Source organism: Mobula birostris, chromosome 9 (assembly GCF_030028105.1).
Source record: "Mobula birostris isolate sMobBir1 chromosome 9, sMobBir1.hap1, whole genome shotgun sequence".
In the NCBI taxonomy this organism is placed as follows: domain Eukaryota; kingdom Metazoa; phylum Chordata; class Chondrichthyes; order Myliobatiformes; family Myliobatidae; genus Mobula; species Mobula birostris.
In genome coordinates this window covers 36,026,826-36,054,775 of record NC_092378.1, presented here as the reverse complement: position 1 = coordinate 36,054,775, position 27,950 = coordinate 36,026,826, and the positions used below count along the sequence as shown (strand labels likewise).

General features: G+C 42.0%; 2 protein-coding genes across 5 annotated transcripts in view; both read left to right on the top strand.

Annotated features, from left to right (window-relative positions):
- Window positions 1-27,950, top strand: part of LOC140202675 (FYVE, RhoGEF and PH domain-containing protein 4-like) — a 267,757-nt gene that overhangs the window by 40,075 nt on the left and 199,732 nt on the right. The gene's annotated exons all lie outside the window — the stretch shown is intronic.
- The window catches only part of bicd1a (bicaudal D homolog 1a), a 424,408-nt gene that overhangs the window by 279,419 nt on the left and 117,039 nt on the right, over window positions 1-27,950 (top strand). The gene's annotated exons all lie outside the window — the stretch shown is intronic.

Genomic DNA, 27,950 nt, shown 5'->3' with positions numbered 1-27,950 from the left:
AAGTGCAGGTTGCTGTGTGATTTTTATTGCATCACCACTGCACTGCCAAAACTAAATATATGTAAAATCTTTCACATGTAGAAAGGGATTTAATTCACAGTTTTTCAAAAAAGCAAGAAGTACAATGCATATCTTACTGATATTTACTGTGCTTATTTGAAAATTTAATTATTCACTCTCTAAAGTAGAAACTGCAAGGAAATATTAAGTTCAAATAAATGCAAGCCAGTTCTGGTTGTAACGTCTCACAACAGTCTTAGTACCTAATAATTAGATTTGCCCTCTCTCCTTGAGTATGGAGTTAGGTGACCTCCCAGTGACAGCAAACTATGAGTTGTGGTGGAGATCAGCATCAGCAGCCTAGAATGATCCTGAGGTTAGGAAGCTGAGAGGGACCATCACCTTCACCTTAACGGGCAAAGCAGTTCAGGTACATGTTTCTGCTGGTAGTAGGTCTTAGATCTCAGTAGAGCAAAGTTTTTGAATGTTGGCCCTTCAGCCAGATCAGTTTAATGAGATAACAGGAATCTGAATAAGAACTGTCAATTTACTGACTAGTGGGATTTAAAATCTAGCTGCAATGAGAGTTACCCATTACATTCCTGTAGACAGCAACCAGGGGACCTTTACACTGGAATGAAGCAGTAGCATAAATTAAAAGGTAGGAAAATTCAGATTCATGCTAAAATGTACAGAAATGTCTGTAAACTTGTGTGCCAGGTTAAAACAGTTTTTTGAAAGTTGAATGAATGAATACTGTATTTAATTTCCCCAAACTTCTCAAAGCTATTTCTGGAGTGATACAATGAAGACAAATTGTTCCAGGCACAAAATACTTTATGTAGTGTTCTTTTATCACGAGTTAAAACAGAAGAAAAGAATGCAGGGTAATCAAGACAATTTGTTGTGTACTGTTTTTAGTGCAGAATGTTTCAAGTGTGGGAATATGGTGACATTCAGAGGAAAGTCCAAAACAAGTTCTCCTTCCTTTTCATTAGCATGCTCTAACAACTGCAAAGATTAGATGCATTGAACAAACTCTGAATGCTTAAGCTATACCAGTTTATGTTTCTGAAACAGCTGGTCAATAATTGACCACAGTGCCCTTGCATTTGGAGAGAAATGTTCAGATACTTCTGAGCATTGGTGGAGGGAAGAACTAGATTCTTCTGAGACTCTCTTTGGTAAATAGATCGGGTCCACTGTAAAATGGTCAAGTCAAGTCACTTTTATTGTCATTTCGACCATAACTGCTGGTACAGTACACAGTAAAAACAAGACAACGTTTTTCAGGACCATGGTGCTATATGAACGATACAAAAACTACACTGAACTACGTAAAAACCAACACAAGACTACACTAGACTACAGACCTACCCAGGACTGCATAAAGTGCACAAAACAGTGCAGGCATTACAATAAATAATAAACAAGACAATATGCATAGTAGAGGGCAGTAGGTTGGTGTCAGTCCAGGATCTGGGTATTGAGGAGTCTGATGGCTTGGGGGAAGAAACTGTTACATAGTCTGGTCGTGAAAGCCCGAATGCTTTGGTACCTTTTGCCAGATGGCAGGAGGGAGAAGAGTTTGTATGAAGGGTGTGTGGGGTCCTTCATAATACTGTTTGCTTTACAGATGCAGCGTGTGGTGTAAATGTCTCTAATGGCGGGAAGAAAGACCACGATGATCTTCTCAGCTGACCTCACTATCCGCTGCAGGGTCTTGTGATCCGAGATGGTGCAATTTCCGAACCAGGCAGTGATGCAGCTGCTCAGGATGCTCTCAATACAACCTATGTAGAACGTGGTGAGGATGGGGGTGGGAGATGGACTTTTCTCAGCCTTTGCAGAAAGTAGAGACGCTGCTGGGCTTTCTTTGCTATGGAGCTGGTGTTGAGGGACCAGGTGAGATTCTCTGCCAGGTGAACACCAAGAAATTTGGTGCTCTTAACGATCTCTACGGAGGAGTCGTCGATGTTCAGCAGAGAGTGGTCGCTCCGTGTCCTCCTGAAGTCAACAACCGTCTCTTTTGTTTTGTTCACATTCAGAGACCGGTTGTTGGCTCTGCACCAGTCCGTTAGCCGCTGCACCTCCTCTCTGTATGCTGACTCATCATTCTTGCTGATGAGACCCACCACGGTCGTGTCATCGGCGAACTTGATGATGTGGTTTGAGCTGTGTGTTGCAGCACAATCGTGGGTCAGCAGAGTGAACAGCAGTGGACTGAGCACACAGCCCTGGTGGGGCTCCCGTGCTCAGTGTGATGGTGTTGGAGATGCTGCTTCCAATCCGGACTGACTGAGTTCTCCTAGTCAGGAAGTCTAGGATCCAGTTGCAGAGGGAGGTGTTCAGGCCCAGTAGGCTCAGCTTTCCAATCAGTTTCTGAGGAATGATTGTGTTGAATGCTGAACTGAAGTCTATGAACAGCATTCGAACATACGTGTCTTTTTGGTCCAGGTGGAGGGTAATGGCAATGGCATCGTCTGTTGAATGGTTGGAACGGTATGCGAACTGCAGGGGGTCCAGTGAGGGGGGCAGCATAGTCTTGATGTGCCTCATGACGAGCCTCTCGAAACACTTCATGATGATGGATGTTTGTGCGACGGGACGGTAGTCATTGAGGCAGGACACTGAAGACTTCTTTGGCACGGGGACGATGGTGGCGGCCTTGAAGCACGTTGGAACGACAGTGCTGCTCAGGGAGATGTTGAAGATGTCAGTGAGAATCTCAGCTAGCTGGTCTGCATATCCTCTAAGCACTCTGCGAGGAATATTGTCTGGTCCAGCAGCCTTCCGTGAGTTGACCCTGCACAGGGTTCTCCTCACATTGGTCACAGTAAGACACAGAACCTGGTCGTTTGGAGGAGGGGTGGTCTTCCTCACCACCACGTCATTTTTCACCTCAAAATAGGCATAGAAGTTATTCAACACATTTCATGTTATTTTGAAAATAACATTACAAAAGATCACTGATTGTCTTTTTTTTCTCAGAATATCTGGTCTTTTTTTCTAGGGCAACTGCCAGAGCATCAGCAGTCATGTGTAGGAAAGGACCTGATGTGCTTTATCCTGCCTGGTTGCAACAGCCACACAGGAGCCAGTGAGGCGTGGGATCTCACGGCTATCTGAGGAATTTCAGTGCCATTCTTGATAATTTTATTAAGTTTCTTTTGTTATGTCTCTGAGCAGATTACAAAGCATATGAGATGCTGAACCTTGCCAATTATTATCTCCTGATTGAAGCTCTCTGTTATTTTTAGCACCATTGTCATTTTGGCAGGCAGATGACAAATGACCCTAGCAGGGCCTCAAGTCTCATTGCTTGAGGTTCAGGCAATTTAATGTGGACGTGAATTTATATCATGTGTCATTTAAGAATATGATTACAAATAAACCCTGTCACGTGGTATCTGCTGTTTGAAGCATAAGCAGCGGAGAGTTCCTGTGGCCTGCTGAAAGCTTACTCATAGGTCTGTTGCTGCAAGGGTGTTGACTTGCGTCCCATGGAGAGAGGTTGAAGGGTCAGCTGCTCTAGTGTTCTGTCAAGTGATTACTGTTGGCTTCTTCAGAATGGTTTCAGTGAGGGGCAGGAAGTAATCTTGGTGACTAGGCAAAATTAGATTCAGATTCATTTATTTATCACATATACATTGAGACATACAGTGAAATGTGTTGTTTGCATTAACAACCGACACAACCTGAGGGTGTAACTTGGTTTGTTACTGTTACATGTACTGAGGTACTGCAAAAAAAACTTTGCATGCCATCCAGATCATTCCATCATAAGAGTGCACAAGGGAAAACAGTGACAGAGTGCAGAATAAAGTGTTACAGTTACAGAGAAAGTGCAGTGCAGGCAGATAATAAGGTACAAGGCCTCAAGGAGGTAGATTGAGAATGGTAGGAGTATATATCATTTCCCCTGAGATACTGGAGATTCCATCTTCTGAATGAGACATTAAACTGAATACCGTCCCTTGAGGAATAAAATAAAAAATCCCCAGCCACTGCTCCGAAGAATGAATGAGGTGTGACATTGTGTGCAACACTGGAGGCTAATTAAATCTTAAGCATCTAGTCATTATCGGCATTGCCTGTGGAGGGAGGTTATGGGTGGAAACCGGACGCTATGTTTCCATTTCTGCCACAGTGAGCAACACATAGGGTATTTGAAAGGAATACTAAAGACCCAATGCAAATAAAATTCTTTACCTCTTTTCTGGCAGGATGATACCCGCAAGGTATTATTGTTTGGTTTTAATCTTCTGCTTTACCCAGAATAAATTTCATCATTGAACTTCGTGTTCTGTATTAATGTTTATGTTTCTCAAAGCTGTCTCCTTTCTTGGACTTCGTTATTTAGCTGCTATTCATTAAAGTATGTTTTCTGCAGTGCAAGGAACATAAAAACAGTGGGAGACCTTTCTTTCTTCAAAGGACTGAGCAGGAGAAACAAGAATGCAGCAGCTGCACTGCTGGTACATGAGCCGGTGGCATCGCATGGTCTCCCCATCGATGCTGAGGGCTGAGACCCTTCATCGGGACTGGCAAGGAAGGGGAAAGATGCCAAAGTAAAAAAGGTGGGGAGAGGGGGAAAAGGCTTGCTGAAAGGTGATAGGTGAAGCCAGGTGGGTGGGAGAGGTAACGGGCAGGAGAAGAAGGCATCTGATAGGAGAGGAGAGTGGACCACAGGAGAAAGGGAGGGAGGAGAAAGGGGAGGTGATGGACAGGTGAGGAGAAGAGGGAATAGAAGTAGAGAAAAGCGGGAGGGGAAAAGAAAAAAACAAAAATAAATTACCGGAAGGCGAAATCAATGTTCATGCCATCAGGTTGGAGGCTACATGGATAGAATATGAGGTGTTGCTCGTCCACCCCGAACGCGGTCTCATCATGGGAGAAGAGGAGGCCTTCGACCAACATGTCAGAACAGGAATGGGGATAGGCGTTAAAATAGTTGGCCACCGGGAAATTCCGCATTTGGCGGATGGAGCAGAGGTGTTTGACAAAGCGGTCCCCCAATTTATGTCGGACCTCACCAATGTTATCGCTTTCTGGGTCTCTGCTAAGGTTGTGGAACATCCAGTGCTTCATTGACCGAAAATTGGGGCAGGCGATTGTTGTCTTCAAGATTTATAGTCGAAATGAATTTCAGAACACCATTAAAGTGCTCAGCCCATCTCTAAAGAATTTTCTCTTTGTCCATGATCAGTGTGTTCCTATCTGCACTGAGGAGGGGGAATGGTCCTGATGATACGGGACCAAAGATTTATCTATGTGCAGTTTAGATGTTCTTTAAATCGTACCTATCTGGATATGCCTGGCTGCCCTCAGCTTTATTTCTCAGCCAGGAGTCCTGCATCTGGTGCAGTTTGTGTTGTACGGTCCTTCAGATGTTATTGAAGGCTTTCTTCTTTGAGGTGGACGTGGTCACTGGGAGAAGCTTTGTTGCTCATCCAGCAGTTGTTTGATCACAACACAGTTTTCATCAAACCAGTCCTTGTGCTTTTTGCTATCAGGCCCCAGAATCTTTGTAGCAGTATTGTAGATCAGCTGTCAAGCTGTTTCACGTTCTGACTATCCAGAGTGGTGGATCTTAAGCAATCCTCCAGAGTAACAACAAAAGACTGCTTTTCAGGTTGGAGATATTCAGCCATCTTGGGGCTTTCTTTCCTTTGTGGGCGTCTTTTGGGCTGGATATAGATGTTCAGTTTAGAAACAATGAGACAGTAGTCTGTCCAGGAATCAGCATTGCACAGGGATTTGGTCACCTGTACATCCTGCCTGTCTCTCTTCCTGATGATGCTGTAGTCAATTAGATGCCAGTGCTTAGAGGGAGGATGCATCCACAAAGATTTGTAACAGGTGGAAGGCAGAAGACTGTGTTGGTGATCAATAATTCATGTTCAGCACATGTTCGGAGTAGTATAGGACCATTGCTGCTACAGCAGCCAACACCATATTTCCCAATGACACCATCTCAGGAAGTGTTGTCAGAGCCTACTCTTGTGTTGAAGTCGCCTGACATAATAAGCTTGACCACTTGGGAAATAGTGGCAATAACTGAGTGTAATTCTTCATAGAACTTGTCCTTGACATCATCTGCATCAATCATGGTTTGGGCAGAAGCACAGTGCTTCCTGCCTTGCGACTGGGAGTGTTTCATGGTCATTAGCCTGTCATTCATGCCCTTTAGAAGTCCAGCTATCTTGCCAGTGATCTCCATCTTCACTGCAAATCCAACCCCAGCCTCACCTCAGTTTGCACTTCCTCTTCCACTCCAAAAGAATATGTATCCCGCACCCCTTTCACAAAGTTCATTCTCTCCTGCAAGCCGGGTCTCCCTCAGGGCTGTGATATACTGTAGACATTATCTAGGGTTAACTCTTTCCTTATTAGCGCAGTTCTCCTCTCAGGTCTGTCAGCATTGACTCCGTCCAACAGTGTGCACACATTCCACACACTGAGGTCGAGAGGAATAGTCATTAATTTTCTCTTTTTGTCTGCTGTGATAGGCTGTGCCAGCTGTAGTAAACTGGCCAGGGAAAAACTGGAGCAGGCAATGTTACCACAATGAGGCCACAGTCAGGCTAGAGGAGCAACACCTTATATTCTGTCTGGGTCGCCTCCAACTTGATGACATGAACGCCGGTTTCTCAAACTTCTGGTTATTGCCAGCCCCAATCCATTCCCCCATTCCAGTTTCCCTCTTTCACCATATCTCCTTGCCTGCCCATCACCTCCCCCTCTGGTGTTCCACCCCCACTTCCCTTCCTTCCATGGTCTTCTATCCTCTCCTATCAAGATCCTCCCTTCTCCAGCACTTTTTTGCCAATCAACTTTCCAGCTCTTTACTTCAACACTCCCTCTCTCCCGGTTTCACCTATCACCTACCACCTTGAAGCTCTTCCTCCCCTCCCCCCACCTTCTTGCTCTGACTTTTCATCTTTTACTTCCAGTCCTGATGAAGGCCCTCAGCCCGAAACATCGACTCTTTACTCTTTTCCATAGATTCTGCCTGGCCTGCTGAGTTCCTCCTGCATTTTGTGTGTGGTGCTTGGATTTCCAGCATCTGCAGATTTTCTTGTGTTGGAGTTAGTTTGGGATGGGAAGGATGGATGATGAGAGTAACTTGAGCAAAGACTTAGTTTAAAATGAAGAAGAGTTGTGCAGCGTCAGCCTTGGTCACTCATTTGAGACCATCTGCATCCAGTGGCAGGACAGAGTCAAGACGGCTGGAGATGAAGTCAGATGCAGTGGATGAGCATGATGTTCCTAGTGCCCCGTCATGCACTAAGTGCTCCACTGCACCTTGCTGGGTCCGCCTTTCTGGCCGTGGAGCCAAAATGGTCCAGTCTGCCAGGTCCAGTCTTGGATAGACAAGCCCAAGATCACTGAGGTTTTAAGACCTGTCAGTTTCCCTCACTTGGTGTAGCCTGCTTGTTAAAGCAGCCAACCAGAATGAGGCCCCTGTCACTAGCCATCAGCTGCTTGAAGTTGCAGCTGAGTGACAAGTGGAGATCAAGCAACTCCCAAGGGAGTACGATGTGCCCACCCCTTCGGGGTGCTACCCCCTCCCTGATATCCCATACACCCGGCTTCTGCATTACTTGTGTGAAATAAATGATCAATTCCCCATACCAAGGTCACACAGTTACCAGCAGTCACTACCTATCAAGACATCCCAGTATTCACAGGTTGGCCTCAGCCGTATATTTAACAGGTTGTAGATACTTCTAGTGGTGAAACAAAAAAGCCTCATAACCTGAGAAATGCAAAGTGAGAGCGCTTCTCCTTTTGGCAGCAGGTCATAGTTACAGACAGCAGCAATTATTCTGCTTGGAGAGGTGCCCATGACATTACCTGCCTGAAAGAGAACATGTTGACTGGGGAACCATTGCTGAGGTTGTGGCCATTTACAGGGCAGGGAAATGTTATTCACATCGCTTTATTCCTAATGCTCCTTAGCCCTTTTCAGTTGCCCCTGATTTATAAACCTCAGCTGCTGTAAGCATGCACTATGTAACTCCCTACCTATCCCACTCATCACAATAGCCCATCCTGCTATTCTTACCCATTTCAATTTCTCACCAACTCCAACAGATCAGGCAGTGATGAAAAATGCACAAAGGCAGAGAAGACGGGCTCCATGTTACTTGTTGAAAGGCAAGGTCCATATTTCCTGCTAGGAGTCTATTTCACCAGTGCACTGTATATTACAACAAAACTTTCAACCCAGCTAGTTCAAATAGGAACCACACAAATTTTCCATGCAACCTTTCTGCATGAACTCCTGTGATTCTCCCTCCACCACCTATGCACTATGACAATTAGCAGAGAAAACTAGAGCACCTAAGGGATACCCATGTATCAACGGAGAGAACATGCAAACTCCATAGAGAGCTGGGACAGTGGGAGCCGTGAGGCAGCAACACTACTTGAAAATCTCTGCTGCCCTTTGAACCACTCTATTATTGGCGGATGATTACAGAAATAAAGCAAATAGTTGTGGAGCTGAGTCATTCAATTTCCATCCAGTAACATTAATGTCTTATTGGAAATGGTTAATTTTTTCTGGAATTGAGTCCAGGTTCATTTTCTTTGGCTTCCACACCCTGTATGGCCGGTAAAGCTGCACCCAGAACACTGAAAGAGAGAGTGTTGATTGTCCTTGTTGGAAATTCCCGAAATAATGAAACTCCTCTGCAGACTTGAACGTGGCAAATGTAACCCCAGTGCTCAAAAAGTGAAAGAGAGAGAAATGGGGATTTACAGGCTTGTTAGCTTAACATCAGTAGTAGGGAAAATGTTAAAACTATTATTAAAAAAATGTGATAACAGGGCACTTAGAAAATATCGATGTGATTTTACAAGATCAACTAGTATTTATGAAACAGAAATCGAGTTTTACAAACCTCCTTGAATTTCTTGAGGATATAACTTAGAGGAACTCCTGGATATGATGTATTTAGATTTTTGGAAAACTTTTTATCCAAGTTCCTCATAAGGGAAATTATTCCAGTGCCTAAAAAGAATGCGGTGAAATGCTTCAATAACGATGGTCTAGTAGCACTTGCATTCACTGTGACAAAGTTTTTTCAGAGGTTGGTGATGAAATATATCAACACCTGCCTGAGGAACAATTTAGATCCACTCCAATTTGCCTACTATCATAACAGGTCAACAGCAGATGCTGTTTCATTGGCTCTTCACTCAACCGTGGGATAACTGGACAGCGAAGATGCCCTCGTCAGGATGCTCTTCATTGACTGCAGCTCTGCATTCAACACTATCATCCCATCAAAACTAATCAATAAGCTCCAATACCTAGGCCACAATACCTCCTTGTGCAACTGGGTCGTTAATTTCCTCACTTGCAGACCCCATTTAGTTTGGATTGGAAATAACATCTCCTCCACTATCATCATCAGTACAGGTGTACCACAAGGCCGTGTTCTTTGCCCCCTGCTCTACCCATTTTACACTTATGACTGTGAGGCTAAGTGGCAGCTCCAATGCCATATTTAAGTTTGCTGACAACACCACTGTTGTTAGTTAGATCAAAAGTTGTGACAAATCAGCATATAGGAGGGAAATTAAAAATCTGGCTGAATAGTGCCACAGTAACCTCTCACTCATTGTCAGCAAGACCAAGAAGCTGATTATTGACTTCAGGAGGTGCAAACCAGAGGTCCATGAGCCAATTCTCACCGGGAGATTAGAGGTGGAGAGGGTCAGCAACTTTAAATACTTCAGTGTTATCATTTCTGGTATGGAAACACCAAAGCCCTTGAATGGAAAAGCCTGCAAATAGAAGCGGAAATAGTAGCCCAGTCCATCACCGGTAAACCCTCCCCACCATTAAACTCATCTACCACAAGTGCTGCACAAGAAAGCAGCATTCATCATCAAGGAATCCTACCATCCAGGCCGCGTTCTCTTCTCATGCTGCCATCAAGGTGGAGAACAGGAGCCTTAGATCCCACATCACCAGGTTCAGGAACATTTATTACCCCTGAAACATCTGGCTCCTGAACCAGAGTGGATAATTTCACTCACCCCCAACACTAAACTGATTCCACAACCTACGGATCCACTTTCAAGGACTTTGACAACTCACATTCTGAATGATTATAACTTATTTACCTATTATTATTATTATTTGTTTTTTCTTTTTTTTTTGTCTTTTACATATTGGTCGCTTGTCCCTTTCTTGTTTGTGTGCATGTGCGCTGTTTTTCATTGATTCTATTGTGTCGTTGTATTTTCCGTGAATGGCCACAAGAAGGTGAATCTCAGATGACTAGTACATACTTTGAACAAAATCGAAGCACGTGGATTCGGACAAGGATAGAAAATTCATTAGCAGGGCAGAAAATAGGAATTTATGAAATGTTCTTCAGATCGCTGATGGTGACTAGTGAGATAAGATAAGGATCATTGTTTCAGAGAAGGATTTGAATGAGCAAACCAAATATAACTATTCTGCAATATATTTGTCAATATGAAACCAGATGGGATTGCCAGCTCTAAGAAAGAGGCAAAGAAGCTTCAAGGTGAGTTAAATAGGCTGTGTGAGTGAAAAAATATGTCAGAATCAGAATCAGGATTAATATTGTGATATTTGTTGTCTTTGCGGCAGCTGTACAATGCAATAAATAATAATATAGAAAGACTGGGAATTACAGTGTGTATATAGTTAAATAAGTAGTGCAAAAATAGAAATAAAAATAAGTAATGAGGTAGTGTTCATGGGTTCAATGTTCATTCAGAAAACAGAAGGCATAGGGGAAGGATTGCTGAGTGTGAGCCTTCATGTTTCTGTACCTCGTTACAGATGGTAGCAATGAGAAGAGGGCATGTCCTGGGTGGTGGGGGTCCTTTATGATGGATGCACCTTCTTGAGGCACCGCTCCTTGAGGATGTCCTAGATACTGTGGAGGCTCGTGCCCATGATGGAGCTGACTGAGTTTACAAATCCTATTTTAATCCTGTACAGTAGCACCCCCGCCCCCCACCCCCATATCAGATGGTGATGCAGCCAGTTAGAACGCTCTCTACAGTACATCTGTGGAAATTTGTGAGTGCTTTTGGTGACATACTAAATCTCCTGAAACTTCTAATGAAATATAGCCGCTGTCTTGCCTTCTTTGTAGCTACATTGATACGTTGGGTCCAGATTAGATCCTCAGAGGTATTGACACCCAGGAAAATGAATTGCTCAGTCTTTCAACTTCTGATCCTTCTATGAGGACTGGTGTGTGTTCCCTCAACTTGTCCTTTCTGAAGTCTATAATCATTTCTTTGATGTTGAGTGCTGTGACATCACCCAACTAGCTGTTATATGTCGCTCCTCATTATATCCTGTTATATCTGCCCTCTCATCTCCATCTGAAATTCTGACAACAGTGGTAGTATTGTCAGCAAATTTATAGATGGCATTTCAGCTATGTCAAGCCACACAGTCATGGGGTAGAGAGAGTAGAGCAGTGGGCTAAGCACACAGCCCTGAGTGTTGATCGTCAGCAAGGTGGAGATGTTATTTCCGACCTGCACAGATTGTGGTCTGCCAGTTAGGAAGTCAAGGATCCAGTTGCAGAGGGAGGTACAGACGCCCAGGTTCTGGAGCTTTTTGATCAGAACTGTAGGAATGATTGTGTTAAACGCTCCTGACATAGGTACCTGTTTTGTCCGGATGATCCAAGGCCGTGCGAAGAGCTAATGAGATCACGTCTGCCGTAGACCTATTGTGGTGATAGACAAATTGCAGTGGGTCCAGGTCCTTACAGAGACAGGAATTAATTCTAGCCATAGCCAACCTCTTAAAGCACTTCATTGTAGACATGAGTGCTATTGGAAGATAATCATTAAGACAACTCACCCTGCTCTTCTTGGGCACTGGTATAATTGTTGCCCTTTTGAAGCAGGTGGGGACTTCCATCCGTAGCAATGAGAGATTGAAGATGTCTTTGAGCACCCTCACCAGTTGGTTGGCACAGGTTTTCAGAGCCCTACCAGGTACACCATCAGGGCCTCTTGAAAGACAGCCTGATATTGGCCTCTGAGACAGTGTCACCAGGTGCTGCCGGGATCCTCAAAGCTGCAGTTTTATTCTCCCTTTCAAAGCAAGCATAAAAGGCTCGCTTTGAAGACTTGTATGAATGTGAAGTTGTTTACTTCAGTAGAAAGAACAGAAAGATAGAGTCTTGTGTAACTGGTGGCTGTTTGGGAAATGTTTGTAGACACGGGGACCTAGTGTTCTTGTACATGGTCTGCTTTCCAGTGTAAATATTCCTGAGATAATAGACAATAGACAATAGGTGCAGAAGTAGACCATTTGGCCCTTCGAGCCTGCACCGCCATTCTGAGATCATGGCTGATCATCTACTATCAATACCCGGTTCCTGTCTTGTCCCCATAACCCTTGGTTCCCCTATCCATAAGATACCTATCTAGCTCCTTCTTGAAGGCATCCAGAGAATTGGCCTCCACTGCCTTCTGAGGCAGCGCGTTCCACACTTCCACCACTTTCTGGGAGAAGAAGTTCTTCCTCAATTCTGTCCTAAATGACCTACCCCTTATTCTCAAACCATGCCCTCTGGTACTGGACCCTCCCAGCATCTGGAACATATTTCCTGCCTCTATCTTGTCCAATCCCTTAATAATCTTACATGTCTGAATCAGATCCCCCTTCGATCTCCTTAATTCCAGCATGTACAAGCCCAGTCTCTCTAACCTCTCTGCGTAAGACAGTCCGGACATCCCAGGAAATAACCTAGTGAACCTACGCTGCACCTCTTCCACAGCCAGGATGTCCTTCCTTAACCCTGGAGACCAAAACTCCAGGTGTGGAGTCACCAGGGCCCTGTACAAATGCAAAAGGATTTCCTTGCTCTTGTACTCAATTCCCTTTGTAATAAAGGCCAACATTCCATTAGCCTTCTTCACTGCCTGCTGCACTTGCTCATTCACCTTGAGACTGATGAACAAGTACTCCTAGATCTCTTTGTATTTCTCCCTTACCTAACTCCACACCGTTCAGATAATAATCTGCCTTCCTGTTCTTGCCCCCAAAGTGAATAACCTCACACTTATTCACATTGAACGCCATCTGCCAAGTTTCTGCCCACTCACCCAGCCTATCCAAGTCACCTTGAATTCTTCTAACATCCTCATCACATGTCACACTGCCACCCAGCTTAGTATCATCAGCAAACTTGCTGATGTTATTCACAATGCCTTCCTCTAAATCATTGACGTAAATCGTAAACAGCTGTGGTCCCAATACCGCGCCCTGTGGCACCCCACTAGTCACCACCTGCCATTCCGAGAAACACCCATTCACTGCTACCCTTTGCTTTCTATCTGCCAACCAGTTTTCTGTCCATGTCAATATCCTCCCCCCAATGCCATGAGCTCTGATTTTACCCACCAATCTCCTATGTGGTACCTTATCGAATGCCTTCTGAAAGTCAAGGTACACCACATCCACTGGATCTCCCGCGTCTATCTTCCTGGTTACATCCTCAAAAAACTCCAATAGATTAGTCAAGCATGATTTGCCCTTCTTAAATCCATGCTGGCTTGGCCCAATCCTATCACTGCTATCAAGATATGCCGCTATTTCATCTTTAATAATGGACTCTAGCATCTTCCCCACTACTGATGTTAGGCTAACAGGGCAATAGTTCTCTGTTTTCTCCCTCCCTCCTTTCTTAAAAAGTGGGATAATATTAGCCATTCGCCAATCCTCAGGAACTGATCCTGAATCTAAGGAACATTGGAAAATGATCACCAATGCATCCACAATTTCCAGAGCCACCTCCTTTAGTACCCTAGGATGCAAGCCATCTGGACCTGGGGATTTGTTAGCCTTCAGTCCAATCAGTCTACTCATCACTGTTTCCTTCCTAATGTCAATCTGTTTCAGTTCCTCTGTTACCCTATGTCCTTGGCCCATCCATACATCTGGGAGATTGCTTGTGTCTTCCCTAGTGAAGACAGATCCAAAGTATTTATTAAATTCATCTGCTATTTCCTGTTTCCCATAACAATTTCTCCCAATTCATTCTTCAAGGGCCCAACATTGTTCTTAACTATTTTCATTCTCTTCACATACCTAAAAAAAACTTTTGCTATCCTTCTTTATATTCCTAGCTAGCTTGCGTTCATACCTCATTTTTTCTCCCCGTATTGCCTTTTTAGTTAAGTTCTGTTGCTCCTTAAAAATTTCCCAATCATCCGTCTTCCCACTCACCTTAGCTCTGTTATACCTCTTTTTTAATGCTATGCTATCTCTGACTTCCTTTGTCAACCACTGTAGCCACTTTCCCCCCTTTGAATCCTTCCTCCTCTGGGGGATGAACTGATTTTGCACCTTGTGCATTATTCCCAAGAATACCTGCCATTGCTGTTCCACTGTCTTTTCTGCTAGGATATCCGACCAGTCAACTTTGGCTAGCTCCTCCCTCATGACTCCATAGTCTCCTTTGTTCAACTGCAATACTGACACTTCTGATCTGCCCTTATCCCTCTCAACTTGCAGATAAAAACTTATCATATTATGGTCACTACCTCCTAATGGCTCCTTTACTTCAAGATCACTTATCAAATCCTGTTCATTGCACAACACTAAATCCAGAATAGCCTTATCCCTGGTCAGCTCTCGTACAAGCTGCTCCAAAAATGCATCCCGTAGGCACTCTACAAACTCCCTATCCTGGGGTCCAGTACCAACCTGATTTTCCCAGTTCACCTGCATGTTGAAATCCCCTATAACTACTGTGACATTTCCTTTGTCACATGCCATTGTTAACTCCCTATTCAACTTGCACCCAATATCCATGCTACTGTTTGGGGGCCTGTAGATAACACCTATTAGGGTCTTTTTGCCCCTACCGTTCCTCAGTTCTATCCACACTGATTCTACTTCTCCTGATTCTATGTCCCCCCTTGCAAGGGACTGAATCTCATTCCTCACCAACAGGGCCACCCCACCCCCTCTGCCCACCTTTCTGTCCCTTTGATAGCACGTATACCCTTGTACATTCAATTCCCAGGTCTGATCCCCCTGCAGCCATGTCTCCGTTATCCCAACAACATCATAGTTACCCATTCGCACCTAAGCTTCAAGCTCATCTGCCTTATTTCTGACACTTCGTGTATTCAGATATAGAATTTTTAACCCATTTCTCCTCTCTCTGTTTAAATCGCTGCCTATTGTGCATAACCCAGCTTCCTGAACTCTCACTGGATGTTCTTGTAACATGGAGGACCTTTTAAAATCTCCCATTTGAGTGCAAGGGACAAAGTATTAAAGAAAGCTAAATGTGGACTAAATTGCTGGGACTGGATGACCTGCTAAATTCTGAATAGATACCAGAAAACTGGAAAACAGTTACTATGACTCCCTTGTTCAAAAAATGAAGACAGAAGGTGGCAAACTGTAGGCCAGTTAATCTAACTTCTATGGTTGACGAGATGCTAAAGTCAATATCAAAGAGGAGGTAACTAATTATGTAAGAAAGCTCAATGTAATCAAACCTAGTTAGTAGTGTTTTATGAAATTTGATACGTTTGCTCAAGTTCTTTGAGGATAGAGGGGTGTAGTGCATTAAGATTTACAAGTGGCATGGGGTAGGTGCATTAAGAGCCCAGGGGTTTGGAAGAAATATGTTTGCAAGGATTAAAAACTAATCGTCTCATAGAGAACGGAACATTGGAATAAATGGATCTTTACAGATTGCAGAGAACCACTAGCAGAGTACCCCAGAGATTAGCTCTGCGTCCTCATTTATTTACTCTATATAATAATGACCTGGAGGAGGGAATGACGTGTAATGCTTACAAATTTGCCAATGACACAAAAATAGGTGGAAGGGCATGTTATGATTCTGCAATGGGATTTAGGTAGATTGATTGATTGGGTGGAAATGTGGCAAACTGAGTTTAATGTGGATGCACTTGTTAAGGGGAATAGAAAGGCAGATTATCATCTACATGAAGGAACAATATAAATGAGTATATTTCAGAGGGATTTTGGTGTTCTAGTGTATCAATCACAACATGTTAACAGGCAGGTCCAAAGTAATTAATGAGGCAAACAGCTTTAGGTCTTTATATACAGGCATTAGGCATAGGGAGATCTTTTACTGTTGTAGAGGGTGTTACTGAGGTCACATGGTATACTGTGCACAGATTTAGTCCCCTAACCAAAAAAAGGTTATGGTAGCATCAAAAAAATTCCAAAAGTAGATTCACCAAATTAGTTCCTGAGATGAGAGTTTGTATAGACAGTCTGGATCTGCATTTCTTGGAATTTAGAAGAATGGGGGCCAATCTTATTTCAAACATATCATATCATAAGGGTATATGTTAAGATATTTTCATAGTGGCTATCACAAACAAGGGAATGTTATTAAAAACTATGAAAGTGTGTGTGGAAATTCTCTGTTTCAGATGTGAATCTCTAGAATTCTGTGTCACTGAGGATGGAGGAGTCCTGTTCATTAAATATATATAAAATGGCAATGTGTAAGTATTTGAAAACTGATAATCTGAGAGTTATAGGAAATTGAGACAGAAGATGACTTGTTCCAGCATAGATCAGTACGATCATATTGAATGGCAGGGCAGGCTTATGGGGCCTGGTGGTCCACACTTCCTATTTCTTTCTATTCCTCTGACAGGGCCTCCAGAGAAATATCTGAAAATGTGCGGATCTCAGTCTTTCCCAGGTTGAAATATTCTTCAGTATTCACCGGGTCAGAAACATTTCGACCACAAGATAGCTCCACTTTGAGATGCAGTCTGCCTCTAACTAAAGATGGCCAACTTTAACTCTGCTGCCACTGACGGCACTGGCTCTCTGCGATGTATCTGGCTTCTGAACAGTGCTGCCATAGTGGTTGACTTAATGCTTGCTATTTCACATATTGTGATCCCCATCGCCACTTTCAGGACTGTCTAACATTGGCTCTGGTGCTTTTATGTTCTTTCTCATGGGCCAAACAGCTTACTTTCTTCCATTAAAACAAGTACCAGATTTAACTGTATAAGTTATTGTGGTCTTTTAACTTGTGGTTACTTAACTGTTTTATTTCACAATTATTCAAGTTGTGACGCTAGTGCAGAAGTTGACAGATTGTGACATTTTCTCCTGGAAATTTTTACATCTACAAAGGTCATCATCATAGCACAATGAATTCAGGGATTACAGGAGAAACATTTGCACCATGAATTATTTTGTGACTTGGAAAGTATTCCTGGGAATAAAAATAGAACAAAATTTTAAAATTATAATACAATCCCAAACCATTCTTGAGGGCTCCAAACAAAAATCAAAATACCAATTGGAACTTAAATTCTCCACACAAAGCTCAGTGTTTTCATATCATTAATTCCAAATAGTATCAATCCTGATTTTCAAGGGTAGTAGAAGAACAAGAAATTTTAGGACCAAGAGAAGGATATTAATTTCAGACAAACTTGTCCCCGTTTAATAGCTGAGTTTTATCTGTGGTACTAAACATACAAATATATAACAATCAATATTTAAGAGAAATGCAGACCCTATTACTGTGACAATTTATCTTGATCAAATACTATTTTATTTCACAATTGTTTAAATTGTAACATTACAGGCAGAATTTGATGAACTATGATATTTTCTCCTGAATATAGAATATATATGGAAGCTCTTCATGACAATAGAACAAAGACTACATCAGCCCTTTCACTGTAGAAATAGGATTATATCTTGAATTCGTTTGTAAACTGCTTCAATGTAGCCTTTAACTCTATGACCCTTTGGTGGAAAGCTTGGATTCAATTTCCTGGCATTATCTATCAGTTCACCAAATGCCAAAAAAAGGCTGAGTAGATGCATTGTTTATTGAAATGCGATAGCAAATACAATCCCATGATTAAAATACATGGAAAACAAAAAGCATACTTGCTGTCAAGGCAACAAGATGCTTTTATGCTTATATACTGTATGTTCCTGTACAGCCTTTCAAGTGATTGGTTCTTGATAAATTCCAGATTTGGCTGATAGCTATTGAACGCTGGACAAGCAAAACTTTTTTTTTTGAAGTCACATGATGGAATGACTCAGTGTCTTAAGTTACTTACTCCTCTGATTACAAAGAACTATGAATTGCTGAATTTTGTGAATAAGAATGAGAAGCAATATAAACTAAATGATCCTATTGTAAAGAGATTCTTCTGTGGAGAGGCTGTAAACTATGCATACACAAGTTGTGTAGAAGATAATGTTGAATTATCAACATTATTATAAACAGAATCAGAAGAGGGCCAGGAATTCAATCATTTTGCAGAGCTTTGTAAGTGCTGAGCAATAGAAATTAATTTTCAACAACTTTTAAATGATGCCAGAGATGAAGAGTTTTAGATGAACCGAGAGACCAGACAAGCTGCGGAGAAGAGGAGTTTTAATGGAGAAATGGAAAATTGTACATGATTTTGTTGGCGTAATTAGGCAGGCTTTCAATGACAGAACAATAGGGAGCTTTTCAAAGAACTCAAATTAAAGGAAACTGTCAGAAGAATTGAAAGTGGGATGAGAACGTTGCTTACGCTGTGAGTTGTTTGTGTCTTGGAATGCACTTCCTGAAATGGTAGAAGCAGATTTAATGTTGACTTTCAACAAGGAATTTAGATGAATGTGTGGCTGCAGGCAAAGAGAAGGGAACTGTCTAAGTTGATAGTTTTTTCAAAGAACCAAGGCAGATGACAAGGGTTGAATTGCCTCCAAAAAAAAAAGGATCAGCGATGATAGAATGGCAGAGCAGACTCAGTGGGCCGAATGGCCTGCTCCTATGTCATATGGTCTTATAGTCTTTGAATTGAATTTGAAACAGGATTAAATAAAATGTCACAAGCCACAAACATTAGCAACAATCAGATTCACATGGAGAATCGAGGGGTGCCCATGACTGATGGATGGAAACCAATTAATTTGAATTGCAGTTCACTGCTTGTGCATCTGTTAAAATGTGCACACACAAATAATAAAACCTAAATAGATACACAAAAGTGCATGAGTTGACCTTTATGAGCCTTTATTTATGAGCCACTTCCTTCAAGAAATCCTGAGATGCAGAATAAAATATGCCTAGATATTCATGCTTGGTTAGTAACCCTAAACATGTCATATGCATTAGTTCCTTGAACGTGGCCTCTGAAATGCATTCCTTTAAAACTTGTTTGACTCTCGTGCAAGTGCTTTAGATAGCCACAATAAGCATGACAACATTAACACGAGCAGGAGCAGGAAGTTTGGCTCTTTGAGTCTGCTGTGCCATTTATCAAGATCACCACTGATCTTTTATCTAAGCAGGATTTAAGTACAATATCCCCTTATTCCTTGGTTCCCATACTATCCAGAAATCTATTGATTCTATAGCTGAAGCTTCACAGCCAGCCAGGGCAGAAAATGCCAAAGATTCACCACTCTCTGTGTGAAATAATTTCTTCTTATCTTGATCCTCAAAGGGCTACTGCTACTGCTGAGATGGTAACCCCTGGTCTGAGTGCTTGCTGAGACATATACCAAGATCTCCTCCTTGCTTTCTTCTAAGATCTAGAGATGCAGATCTAGACTATTTCTCATATGGCAAACCACAGAATCAGTTTTATAGACCTTTACTGCACTCCCCAGAACATTCATTCATTCAGCCATTGTAGTATTTGTCGACACTTGGACACAGCAATACTTCATTGCCTGTTTCCATTCTGCTTTGCCTGAGAAATTGGACCGTCGAGTCAACTGTCTCTGAAGACCAGTGGTATTCATTTATTCTTAGTTGTTCTTTTCAGCCAGAGTGTAGGCTTTGTTTTCCATTTGAGAGTTTTAGTTAACGGCTCTGTTGACCTAGCACTTTTTTTTCCCTTTAACAATGTTTGCATTAAAGTCTGTGAACTATGGACCATGTCTGCATTGGGTGACGGGCACTAAAGCAAGACCAAAGCAGTGAACAGAGAGGAAATCAGCTATACCCAGTGTCAGGGGGCAATATTAGGCTGATGGCAATTGGCTAATAGAGGACTCATAATAAGAGCTGGGGTTAGATCAAAGGTCAATTGTTGAGTATTGCGGGTTAGTACATATGACAGGTGGGAGGAAGTCATTCATTTGCAGTAGGTGAGTGAAAGTTGGGAACTGGCTGTCCTTGGCACAGAATGGTTGGATGAGGTGTTTTCTGGGTTACAGTTGGTAGGTGATATTGGTACTTAAAGTTCCATCATTCTTCAGGTGGGGGTTAGTATGATTGGCTGTAAAGAACATGGAGTTGGATGTGGGTCAGTGGTCAGGGAGGTTGACAGAAATTGCAGGAATATTGAGTTTGTTTGGGCAGCAGATGAATTGCTGGGGATAGTGTCATGTTAGGGTCGTAAACTGAAATGATTGGTATCATAACCCTGGCAGGGACAGGCTTCTAACTTACTTAAGGTTGACATAGAACATAGAAATTTGCAGCACATTACAGGCCCTTCAGCCCACAATGTTGCGCCAACCATGTAACTTACTCAAGAGACTGCCTAGAATTTCCATAGCACAAAGCCCTCTATTTTTCTAAGCTCCATGTACCTATCTAAGAGGCTCTTAAAAGACCCTATTGTGTCCGCTTCCACTGCTGCAGAGGGCAGTGCATTCCACGCACCCACCACTCTCTGTGTAAAAAAAAAACTTAACCCTGACATCCCCTCGATACCTATTTCCAAAACTATGCCCCCTCATTTTAGCCATTTCAGCCCTGGGGAAAAGCCTCTGGCTATCCACACGATCAATGCCCCTCATCATCTTATACACCTCCATCAGGTTACCTCTCATCCTCCATCGCTCCAAGGAGAAAGGCCAAGTACAGTCAACGTATTCTCACAAGGTACACCCTCCAATCCAGGCAACATCCTTGTAGATCTCCTCTGCACTCTCTCTATAGTATCCACATCCTTCCTGTAGTGAGGTGACCAGGACTGAACACAGTACTCCAAGTGGAGTCTGACCACATTCTTGTTTTGTTTTTGCCGCAAGGTAATGTTACAGCTATATAAGACCCATAATATAGCTATATGTACGTCACAATATAGCTATATAACAGCTATATATGACATTCTTGAGTGAAGTTCACAAGGCCACCTAGGACCTATGGCTGTCCAGTTACCAGTGCTTCTCTCACACATCAGGCCCAGAGCAAAAGCTTCTGATCTGGCACTCCATGTCATTATTCCTTAATATTCTATTTTTCATATAAATTGAATTGTGTAGCACAATTAAATATGCCATACACTTTAAAGGCACATCAACCCATCACTCAACTGTTTCCACAACCAATGGACTCATTTTCAAGGACTCTACAACTCATGTTCTCATTATTTATTATTATTGTTGTTTTGTTTATTTTCTTAATTGTATTTACACAATTTGTTATCTTTTGCAGATTGATTGATTGTCCATCTTTGAGTGTAGTTTTTCCACTGATCCTGTTCTGTTTCTTATTTACCTTGAATACCTGCAAGAAAATAAATCTCAAGGTACTATATGATGATGTGTGTAATTTGATAATACATTTATTTTGAATACTTTGAACACTGCACCCTGCTGCTATGGTAGGATTGAAAAAGAATATCTTTTGCATAATGAGGAGTTGGGTATGGTGTATCTCTGGATCTAGCTACTGTTGTATTCTTCTATGAATTTCGGTAGAGCTGGAGGAATGTGGAGAGAGTCCGTGACCTCTCTCCAGGTTAGAAAACTCTGCTGATCCACACACACAGATCACAGAGAAGATTGTCTCACCAAGTGATATTACTGCTATTGTGGACAATGAGCTGACCGAACCAAAGTTCATAGTAAATGTGTTTTCAAAGTACATTTATGTCACCAAGTGCTACGTGCGATAAAGTTTAAGGGAATGGGGGATTCTCAGATCCCTGTAAACAATGAATTAAGTACTGACTGTGTCTGTGACTGCAGTGTGTTTGAATAATATCTCACAGCTGCTTTCTTTGGAGCAAGATGAGGGTTAAAGTTCGCCCAGATCCACATAAGATATCTCTGGGCTTTTCACACCTTTGGATCTTGACAAAAAGCAGTACCTGATGGAAATTAGACAGAACATGCCTTTCTTAATTACAGCACAAATTTGATGGATGTTCTTATATTTGTCACTAAGTTGTGGCTCCAGCAAACCAGGCAGGACATTCTTTTCTTTAATTAAGGTGGCTGGAGTGTCTAACAAATTGATTGTACTTTTGTATCAATAGTCCATTGACTTGACCAGAATAGTTACAAAACTGATTGTTCTCTATATCAATAGTCCATTGACTTGACCTGAATGGTTATCAGACTGATTGTTCTTTTGTATCGGTGGCCTTAAAACTTCTGACAATTCTGACATCGGGCGGTGAACTTGTAGAACCGCCGGGGAGATGAGAAAGGGTCTCTCCCTGATGTCGGGTCCAAGTTCACTCGCCAGCTGAGCTCGAAGAAATAAACGGGTGAAAGGATAAGTGACGATCTTTTTGTGCTGTTGTTATTTGATCCAGCAAAGTTATGTTTACAGGTGAACTTCATCTTCTTGCAGGCATTCACAATAAAACAAAGAAATACAATAGAATTAGTGAAAAACTACACACAAAAACAAACTCTGTGCATACAAAAAGGAAGAAGTGATAATAATAAATAGTTAAATAAACCTAACTGAAAACATGAGTTGCAGAGTCCTTGAAAGTCAGTCCATAGGTTGTGTTCATTGATCAGATCAGTGTTGTGGTGAATGAAGATGTCCACGATGTTTCAAGCACCTGATAGTTGAAGAGTAATAACTGATCTTGTACCTGGTGGTGTGGGAACTGAGACTCCTGTGACTCCTTCCTGGTGGTAGCGGTGAGAGGGAAGAGTGGTCTGGATGGTGGAGGTCCTTAATATGGATGCTGCTTTCTTGTGGCAGCGCTGTTTGTAGACATGCCCAATCATGGACAGGGCATCTCCTGTGATGGACTGGGCTATGTCCACCACTTTTCGTAGGCTTTTTTTGTTGTTGGGCATTGGTGTCTCCATACCATCCCATGATGCAACCTGTCAGGATACTCTCCACTGTGCATCTATAGAAGTTTGCCAAGTTTTTAGATGAAAGTCAAGTCTGCACAAACTTATAAGAAAATGGAGACACTGCCATGATTTCATTGAAATGGTGTTTAAATGCTGGTCCCAGGACAGATCCAATGATATATTAACACCAAAGAATTTTAGATTACTGATCCTCTCCACCTCCGATCTCTCATGGAGCTCCAATTTCTTCCTCCTGTAGTCAGTAATCAGATCTTTGGTTTTGCTGACATTGAGTGAGAGGTTGTTGTTGTGGCACCACTCAACCGAATTTTCAATCTCTCTCCTTTCTGCCAATCTGTCCCCACCTTTGACTTGACCAACAACAGCCACTTCAACTTTGTGCAACCACATGCTCCTGTAGCCCATCAATCCAAGAGCAAGCTCTCAAAACGTCGCTCATTAGAGAGCCAGGTTTAAGAGATAATTCTCCCTCTTTAATTTAAGTGAAGTCTGCAGTATGACCTTCATCCTGTCCATTGAAAAATAATAAAATGTTCTTCCTTGGCCTCTAAATTTGAATTGCAAATTGGAATAAACAAAACAATGACCGGGTATTATTTTGAAGTTGGATGTGATGACCTGCATAATGTATATTTGATGTTCTCTTTCTTTAGAACACCACTGAAATCCATGCATGTGGTGCTGTTTTTGTCAGGTCTGTTAGGGCTGTTTCTTTCCAGAGTGGAGTCTGTTTACAAACTTCCAGGTTTAATTGTTTTTTTTTTGAAATTTGGTTGGTGCATCCAGTCTTGAACACACTTACGCCAATGTCACCAGATTACATCGTGCATGCAGCTCTCACTCAGAGAGGTTTTGGAGAAATGAATATGATTAGTTCTGAGCAAAGTTTGTCTCTGAGAAGAATGAAGATTTATTCAGCGCTTTTTTTTTACAGCAGCATAATCCAAAAGGGTGACTCCCGGACTTGATAGGGTCGCTTTCACTTACTTAAGCACCAATAGGCCGCATCCTCCCCTATCGTTTTGTCATCCCATCCCATCCCTGAAACTCTTGATGCTCAGCCAATGGATCCTTTCTTCCTTAGGATTACCCACATTTGATGCTGCTGCCAGACTTGCCGACAGTTTAGTTATACCACTCTGCTGTGGACCAGAGTGCAACGGAAAGAGTGTGCAAGACCATTCAGGAGCCTCCACTCCTTGAGCACTGGGCACCACTGAACTTTTAAAGTGCCAAGCTGATGACCAAAATGGTGGTTGTTCTGCCTGTAGAGGACTATCGCTGCAGCTCTCAGGGCATCAGTGAAATCCTCACTGTATTTGTGGGCGGTAGAAAACTAATGGTTTTGAGCATGGATTTTACATTTCACAGTACCATTTCTTAATACATTGTAATTAGGGCTGATTCATAGAAAACTATACAGTAAGAAAAGAATTCAGGCATCTGCAAGAAACCCAGAGGTGGCATGAATGTTAGTAGATAATGATTAAATTGCTAGTGTAATTAAACGTGTTTGCAAAATCCCAAACCCTTGTGCCATTGTGAAAGTGTCATTACCGAAAGGTGGCTGAATCAGTTACTGTTCTTGGCTGTTTTCCTGGAAGCCAACACATAAGTTAGCAGCATTAGATATGAGTGCATATCATGGCTCTTTATTGTATAGAATCTGTTCCCTCAGCAGAGCATCTGCAAAATTTCTTTTGTGAAATTTGCTCAGTACATTACCAAATTTGACAATAGACAGGACAGCAGAAATACTATGGCATTTAGCCAGTGTGACACAATGTATTAAAGCTATAATGTTCAGTTTCTTCATATATTTTCTTTCTAGTAGTTGTTTTTCTTCACTTTTTGTTAATTTTGTGCAAGGACAGGGACTCTGCTGTTCAAAGGTGAATCTATTTAAGGTGGTCAGCAGACCGAAAATCTGTCTAGTTTGTTTAATTTGTCACTGAAAGTTTACCTTGACCAATCATTTCAGTGAGGGAATAGAATGAAAAATGATCTAGAGAATAAAATGTTTATTTTACATTTGCTCTCGAACAGACTTTATGCTTGGCAGTAATAGAGGATTATGAAAATGAATTTGGAACATTACATTTGGTTAAGTACTTAGCAAACTCTTGTTTGTAGGATATTCAGTATCCCTGGACTAAAATATTGGGAGAGATACGATTTATATTTTGTATATATTACATAGAAACATAGAAAACCTACAGCACAATACAGGCCCACAGAGTTGTGCCGAACATGTCCCTAAGAAATTACTAGGCTTACCTATAGCCCTCTATTTTACTAAACTCCATGTACCTATCCAAAAGTCTCTTAAAAGACCCTTATATATTGTCAAACAAGAGGGAAAACTTGTGTTCCATCCACAAGCCTGTGATGAAGTCAGATGGTGCACCAAGACACTTTTGTTGTCAGATTTAATTTATGTTCATTTGGTAATCTGGCATTGGGAAACAATTATGTAAGAATTCAGATCTATGGCTTAGAGGTAAAATATCTGCATGGTGGATAATTTTAGTGTTCCTTCAGTGGCATCTTCTGTCTCACTTCCTTTGTCAATTTCACTGCAGTGGAACTGTAGAGTTCAGTGCCTGGAGAATTTTTCTGTGCAAGGAGATTAACCAGAAACCCATTTAAAACTGAAAATACACGAATGATTGTAATAAAATTTGCTAACAATTTCTACTGATTGCAATGAAGGATACTCAGGAATATTTGTAAGAGCACTCACCCATGTTAGTTGCATGGGAACAGAAGCTATGATAATGATGAAGGTTCTGGGAATCTCAACTACATCATTGCTCTTGCTCTTCTTTCTGACCGTCAGAATTGTGATTTACCTGCAAATCAGAAGGGAGGAACTACCAGCAATAATTCAGCAGTTCACTTTCCAATTTTATTTATGCCTTGCAGGATGTTTTATGGGCAAACTTGCTCTACATCCACTGGGTTACTTTTAGACACTATGCTTGTGTCTGCAGACCATTACAAAACTAGACCTGAAATAACAAGCCTCGGCAATGAGGAAATCAGCCTAAGAAATACTCTCTGTTCCAGGCACTTATTTAGTATTTTAACATTGTAAAGGCAGTGAGAAATTATGTGATGGAATGGGAATTAGAATCAATATCATTTTTTAATTACTGATATATGTGGTGAAGTTTATTTTTTGGGGGCAGCAATTCATTGCAAGGCATGAAGATTACTTGAATGTTTCAATAATTAAATAAATGGTACAAAAATGAATAACAAGTTGGTGTTCACAAGTTCATGGACCAACCAGAAATTTGATAGAGGGGAAGAAGCTGTTCTTAAAAAGTTGAGTATGGCTTTTCAGGCTCCTGTATCCACCCCTCGATGGTAGTGATGAGAAGATTGTACCAGATAGTGATGGGCTTTAATGACGGATGCTGCCTCTTGAAGATAGCCTCGATGGCAGGGAGGTTGTGGCTTTTGCCATTGATGGAGGGAGTTGGGTGTCTAACTCTCTGCAGACTCTCACCATCCTGTGCATTTGATGCTCCAAGTCAGAATGCACCCCGCCATACCTCATCAGAAGTTTGCAAACGTCTTTGGTGACCAACCAAATCTCCTCAGATTCCGAATTAAGTAGAGCCGCTGGCATGCCTCCTTCGTGATGGCATCAATGTGTTGAGTGCAGGATCGATCCGCTGAGATGTTCACACACACGAACTTGAAGCTGCCCACCCTTCCTACCACTGACCCCCTCATTGAGAACTGTTGTGTTCTCCTAACTTCCCTTTCCTGACCTCCACAATTATTTGCTTGGTCTTGCTGACTCTAAGTGTGACATTGTTGCAACACCTCTCGACCAGCCATTCTATTTCACTCCTTTATTCCTCCTCTTCGCCTTCTGAGATTCTGCCAAAATCTGGTGAATTTATCAGCAAATTTCTAAATGGTGTTTGAGCTGAGACACGCAGTTATGAGTGTAGAAAGAGAAGAACAAAGGGCTAAGCATGCATCTTTGAGCTGCACCATTATTGTTGATGCCTTTTTGAAGCAGGTGACTGCAGCAATGAGAACTTGAAGATATCTTTGAACACTCCAGCCAGCTGGTTGGCACAGCTTTTCAGTGCCCTGACAAGTACACCATTGGGACCTGACACCTTGCAAGGGTTCACCTTCTTGAAGGATGCTCTGACATCAGCCTCTGAGGCAGAGAACACAGAGTCGCCAGATGCTGTGTGAATTCACGGAGGAATAATGTTATTATTCCTTTCAAAGAAAACTTAAAAGGCGTTGAGCTCATTACAAAGTCAGGCATCACCATTTTTGCTATTAGGTTTCGACTTGTAGGAAGAAATGGCATGTGAGTCCTGCCACAGCTGTCATGCATTCAATTGTGACTTTAACTTCACATGGAATTGTCTCTTTGCTTTTACAATGGCCTTCCGTAAGTCATATCTACAGTTCTCATAGGATTCTGGATGCCTTTCCTTGAATGCCACAAATCTAACCCCCAGGAAACTGTGAATCTCCTGGTTCTGGTTCTCAGTGCTTCTGGTTTGGAAATGGATGATATAGTCTCAAAGGCATACCTCATCCACGCAGTATACACACAGAGTGTACACAGAGTTCTATAGTATTTCACATTCAACAAGTATCCAAGGGTATCTTATCAAAAGAACCAAATGAATGTATTTTTTGATGGCCATATCATGAGGAATTCTATGAGTAAATCTAAAGACGTTAGATAATGGCATTATAAGCCTTCTCTCTTCCAACATACATGACAAGAACTAAAATGAAAACAAATTGTGAAGGCGACAAACAAGAGAGAATCTGCAGATGCTGGAAATCCAAGCAACGCGCACAAAATGCT